This window comes from Mus musculus, chromosome 9, assembly GCF_000001635.26.
Source record: "Mus musculus strain C57BL/6J chromosome 9, GRCm38.p6 C57BL/6J".
In the NCBI taxonomy this organism is placed as follows: domain Eukaryota; kingdom Metazoa; phylum Chordata; class Mammalia; order Rodentia; family Muridae; genus Mus; species Mus musculus.
The window spans coordinates 33,549,563-33,555,900 of NC_000075.6; positions in this window are offsets into that span (position 1 = coordinate 33,549,563).

The window sequence follows — 6,338 nt, forward strand, 5'->3', positions numbered from 1 at the left end:
GCAGCTGCCAACAGCTGTCTGCAGCTGCCACATTGGAAAGCTCCCCTCTCTTCTTTTTGCTGTTGTTATCGGGGCGTATGGTTATATCCATAAGCCAGGGAGGCTTCCAAGAATACAGTGTGCACAGCAAAGCAATAGATTTTGAAAAATGATGAAGCATCTGTTGTAGATGGCAGTCAGCATGTCAACTGAGCCCTCCAGGGAACATTTGTGTTTTAGAGACCACCTACTCTATTTGAAAGATGGGAAATTGTCATATCTTGAACTCAACTCATCTCAGTCATTTCTGTTTTAATGAGTCAAACACTGAGTTATTCTTGGTGGGGGTGTCATTTTGAAAGTGGAGGGAATTATCTCCGTATGTGTCAAGTTTGTCAAATATCTCAAAGTCCCAGGGAATGAGGATGGCAGAGACACACAAATTCAAGACAAATATAGAAACTTGACGATAAAGCCAATTGAATTGCTGAATCTTTCACCTTCATAATCTTCCAAAACTTCAAGATTGGAAGCTCCCAATGCCAAAGGCGTGATGAAAGTACACCTGGCTGGTTTAAGAGAAACCTCAGCTTCAGCATCCTTCATTCGTGTGTCCTGCCTTGTCCTCGTGGCACTGTCCTTCCATCCAAAGAAAACAAACCAAGTGCAGGGGAAGGTTCAGGGACCCAGTGTCCCAGTTGGCCTACAAGGTAGAAGAAGCTGTATCCAGATTGGACTCCCCATCCGCCATTCTCCATCTCTTTCTGTCAAGGTGTTTCCTGGGCAGAATCCCTGTGAAGAGGGCAGCACCTCCAGGCTGCTAAAAGCAAATAAACGCCTGTTGTTTTACAAGAGCTGGGTGGGAGAGCGGGTGTAAACCTCTTTGCACTGCACAAAGGAGGCCTGATAATAACAAATTGCCTTGTCAACCACCAGAGATACTTAGTTATTAATGGAAATAATAACAGATTCTATCAGCTTTGCACACTATAATCAAAGGAAGATCAAAAGAAACCAATATTACAAACAGTTAACAGAGAAAATACACTAATGAGATAAAAACCACTTTCATCCCTCCCTTCCCAAATGCACCGGTGGAGTCATTATTGATAATAAATACAACTCTTTAAATGTCGACAGTATTTTAATACCAAAACTATAGCCACACAAATGACGCCTTTTCTTATAAGATAAAATTATTTTTTTTTGTGTGTGTAGGAAAATAGTAGCATCCTTTTGGTATTACAGAAGCACATGAGCACTAGATCTCAAATTGATTGGTTGTCACAGGCTAAACCCCCATGGCCTTTGGTTGCTACAAATGTTTCAGCAAAAAGTCATCTCAGTTGTTAATATCTGAGGCAAGATACAAAAATGAGTAGGGGAGCCCCTCCCTAGCTATCATTTAGAAGGAATTGCTATCACAACAGAACCTGATCTTTCACCATTACCTGTGCTCAGTGTCTCTTTGAAACCTTCTAAAAATATTGGCATGTGTCATGGCCTTTCCTGGGTGGCAAATGGGTATTTCTTTCACCTTTTCTTCTATAGAGGAAATCATGGTGATAGTGATGATGATAATAACAGTTGGACATGACCCTTTTTTTCTTACAGTTTTGACTTGAAGTTTCACATTCTGTAACATTTATGTCATTCTATAAACATAGAACATTGGTAGTGTAACTTGGTTTTTTTTTTATTAGATATTTTCTTTACACTTTAAATGCTATCCCAAAAGTCCCCTATACCATTCCTCCGCCCTGCTCCCCAACCCACTCACTCCTGCTTCCTGGCCCTGGCATCAAGGCTTGTTTTTTTTTTTTTTTTTTTTAATAACCCTAGCAGAGAGAAAACAGTATGTTCAAAATATAAGGAAAATATCTGTCCAAGCCATTTATATATATGCTCTTGAAATAGGAGCTAGGAACTGATTTTCCATACAAATATACAAATAAATGGACAAATACCTAAGAAATTTAGGAGTTCCAAATGGTCCAAATGGATCATTTGATTAATCTATGAGATCACGAATATTGATAAATACACTTAGTTCCATTTTTAAAAAAATTAGACAAATACTTCTCAGTTTTTCTTTATCAGAATGTGAAGTACAAAGATTTGCCACTTTAAATTATAAAAGACAGTGTGGAAAGACGAATCTGTAGGTTTATTTACCAATCACAGCACTGACCTTATTTCAACAGTAGTGTCTCACTCTTTCAGTAAAGAGTGACAGAGAGGCATGGGGGAAAATGAGAAATATTTTTAGAAAATAAACAGCTAAAGATTTTCAATGAGGGTGTAAGTAGGGAATATTAGGAGAAAACACAGTAGTGACTGTGGATTTTTTGGTTTGTTTGGTTTTTGTATTATTTTGTCTTGTTTTAATTTTTAAGGTCAAGGATGAATACACTCTTAAGTCTCCACTGATAGTCTTAGGCAACATGTGCAGGGTCTTGTGATAAAAATATCAATCATAAAGCTCATGTCATATGAGCTCTTGGGTCTTATTTTCTATCTCCTCTTTTCCTTCCAAAGGGACGAGCGACAAAGGTGTTTTATTCCTGGAAAAATGTAGACATGCTAATAGGATACAGGGAGTTGTTTAAAAAAGGTAGGAACTTCAGAATGAGTAATGAGAGAAACAGATTATAGTACATTAAATGGAATGGAAATCCATGAGTCACACTGGCTAAGTAAGTAATGAAAAAATAAGGGAAGAAAATGTCTGCCACCTGATGCATTATTTACTTGTCAAATTAGTTAATACATTACAGTTCTGGCTGATTTGGTTTGGAGTAGAAAACCTAGGAGATGCCATCTCTCACATGTGGTAGAACTTAGTGGCATCACTAAGGAGACAGATTGACACTGTGTATCTTCTGTGATATCCAGGAGGACAGAGCCATGGTTGTGGAAATCCTGCTCCTGTTGTACTGCGCAGATCAACACTTGAGCATCATCACAAAATCCTATGCTGGCGACTTTCTGTGAATTTCTTTCTTCTTCTGTTCAAAAGCATCAAGTCAAGAAGACAAGCAGAAGAGTGAAGACAGTTTGCAGATAGAAGGCTACCAAACAAATGTGACAACTAAACGTTACATATAGGATTTTAAATATGCTTATATTTATGATATTAATATATACTAATATCTCTGAGGATATTTGAAGATGAACAGAAAATTTTATTGCTCTTTGAATTAGATTGCAATATTAATCTTAATACTGATTTCTGATTTTGATCATTACACTGCCATTTTCTGGGAATGTTTCTTTATTTTAGCATGTACACATCGACATACTAATTAACAAGTAATGAAGAGCTATGTTTGCAACCTATGCCAGTGGTGAGAAAAAACACAGCAATATGTTTAAGAAGAGAGAGAAATAAGATTAATGCAGCAGGATATTAACACTGGGGAACCTGAGTGTTTTAATCTGAAATGTACAGTTAATTTCTTTTTTTTTATTACGTATTTTCCTCAATTACATTTCCAATGCTATCCCAAAAGTCCCCCATACCCTCCCCCCACTTCCCTACCCACCCATTCCCATTTTGTTGGCCCTGGCGTTCCCCTGTACTGGGGCATATAAAGTTTGCGTGTCCAATGGGCCTCTCTTTCCAGTGATGGCCGACTAGGCCATCTTTTGATACATATGCAGTTAGAGTCAAGAACTCTGGGGTACTGGTTAGTTCATAATGTTCCACCTATAGGGTTGCAGATCCCTTTAGCTCCTTGGGTACTTTCTCTAGCTCCTCCATTGGGAGCCCTGTGATCCATCCAATAGCTGACTGTGAGCATCCACTTCTGTGTTTGCTAGGCTCCGGCATAGCCTCACAAGAGACAGCTATATCTGGGTCTTTTCAGCAAAATCTTGCTAGTGTATGCAGTGGTGTCAGCGTTTGGAGGCTAATTATGGGATGGATCCCCGGATATGGCAGTCTCTAGATGGTCCATCCTTTCATCTCAGCTCCAAACTTTGTCTCTGTAACTCCTTCCATGGGTGTTTTGTTCCCAATTCTAAGAAGGGGCAAAGTGTCCACACTTTGGTCTTCATTCTTCTTGAGTTTCATTTCTTAATCCTAGTATATGGGCCTACAGAATGTGACTATAGTGGTCCTCCATTATCTGGAGAGGATATGTTCCAAGGTCCCCAATAACGCTTAAGACTACAGATCTTATAAGCTGTACATATTCTGTGTTTTCTTATGTATATATACCTATGCCCAATCAAAGTCATGCTCTCTGCCTGCAGCTCCCAGATCAGACTTGAGCTCTTACAGCTCTTGTGCCATGCCAGACTGATGATCACTATGGTTTCTGACATGAGGATCATGGAGTATCCCTTGGAAAATGTAAGCAAGCCTGTAGTTAAATGCTTTTGCTAATATGCTGCCTTGGTCATGGTGTCTTTTGTAGCCATAGAACAGTAACCATGACAGCCAGTAACCGAAGTGTGGTTTCAGTTACCTAGTCTGTGGTATTCTCGTGAACCCTAGAATATTAGGACAAACCAATGTGTGTAGGACATATATGCACTCATCTTAAAAGTATTATGATATACATATATATATTTACAAGGCCCAGATTCTAGTGTTCAATGGATTTTGACATATATTGATTTTTTAACATAAGGCCATATTTCATAAAGTCTCTTGAAACTGCCTTTTTAATTTAGCAATGTATCTTGGATATTTTCCCTGTCTATTTAACATTTTTATTAGTCTTGCTGACAACTTATAACTATACATTCATGGGTATAATATATTTTGACATGTGTATACAATATGAAATGAAAGTATACGTATCCATTACATTATGTAACTATAATTTTTCTGGTAAAAACTTTTAAAAGTTGTTATTTTGAAATATCTATTATTATTGATATTTATCAATTATTATTGACAATAATTACATGGTTTTTTTCAGATGAGATTGGGCATGTTCAGGGTGGTATGGCTGCAGATTCATGACTTTTTAAAAGGTCTCAAAACCTGTTTATCCTTTCTACCTGATACCTTGAATCTGATCACTACCAGCCATAGTTTCTACTCATCTATTGGTGGGCAATTAAGGTAACACTCCCTTGGTTGAATTTCTTAATAATTTTACAGTAAACACGGGCATGCAGTTATATCTTGAACATACTGATTTTACTTCCTTTGACTGTATATCCAGAAGTGGGATGGCTAAATCCCATAAACTTAAGTTCCCAGGAGGGAAAAGCCACACCTACATTAAAGACTTTGAAAGCTGATTGACCCATTAGAATGTGGAGCCTTGGAATGTTACAGACACAATATTACCCAATCATTGGCCATCTGCATCTGACCTAATATTCATCTGACTCTCAGGTAAAACCCTAGCAGGATATATTAGCAACCACTAGCTTCTGACAATTCAAAAGGTAAGATTGTGATCACATGAGATCTGAAGCATAGTATACATTTTCTACCTTGCTATAAACTGATTACCTGATTTTCCTACTAGTTTATTTTTAAAAGGCCTTGGTTAAATGACTTTATTTTGTCCTGAAACTAGAAGAACCTCAAGAATCTGTTAATATATGAACATAGCATTTATGGTAGACGGATTCTGTGTACCTGTGTGGTGGTCACTCATGTTTGGTAAAATATCTTTATATTCCTTCTGTGATTTTGTGCTGACAATCATATATATGGTCAAGGAAATAAGTTAATGAAAATAATGAATATAGATATATAGCTTTCAAATACTCCCTCTGGGTAATGAAAGAAACACTGAGAAATCAACCATCTGATAATGTATTAGTAGACAAAATGCATAAGGAATTCAAACAGTGGAATAGCAAGAAAACAAATTATCTGATTAAAAGATGGGCACCAAGCCTGACAGATATTTCTCTAAGGAAGACATACCAATGGCCACAAGCTAAATGAAAACACACACAGCATCACTAATCATTAGAGTGATGCAAATCAAAACCACAATAAAATATCACCTCATACCTGCTAGAATGGCCTTTATCAAAATGACAAAAAAGAAAAAAAAATCAGTGCCAGCAAGGACAGAACTCATGTTGGTAGGAATATAAATTAGTAGAGTCACATTGGGCAGCATCATGGGAGCTTCCTTGATAAAGTTTAAAACTGAATTACCAGGCAGGTGTTCTTTGCACCATCCTTGTAGTATTTTATGAAAGTTTGAAATTAGTTTTAAAATACTAAAATATAATGGGGGAAATTAATTTAAAAACAAAGAAGGCAAGTGTAGAATGAAAAATGATTTGTGGCTGAGACGATCCATTATATACTGATAAACAATACTGCTTCTAGGGAATTGGGCTGATGAATAAGAGAGTAAGAGGCCATCTGCTTT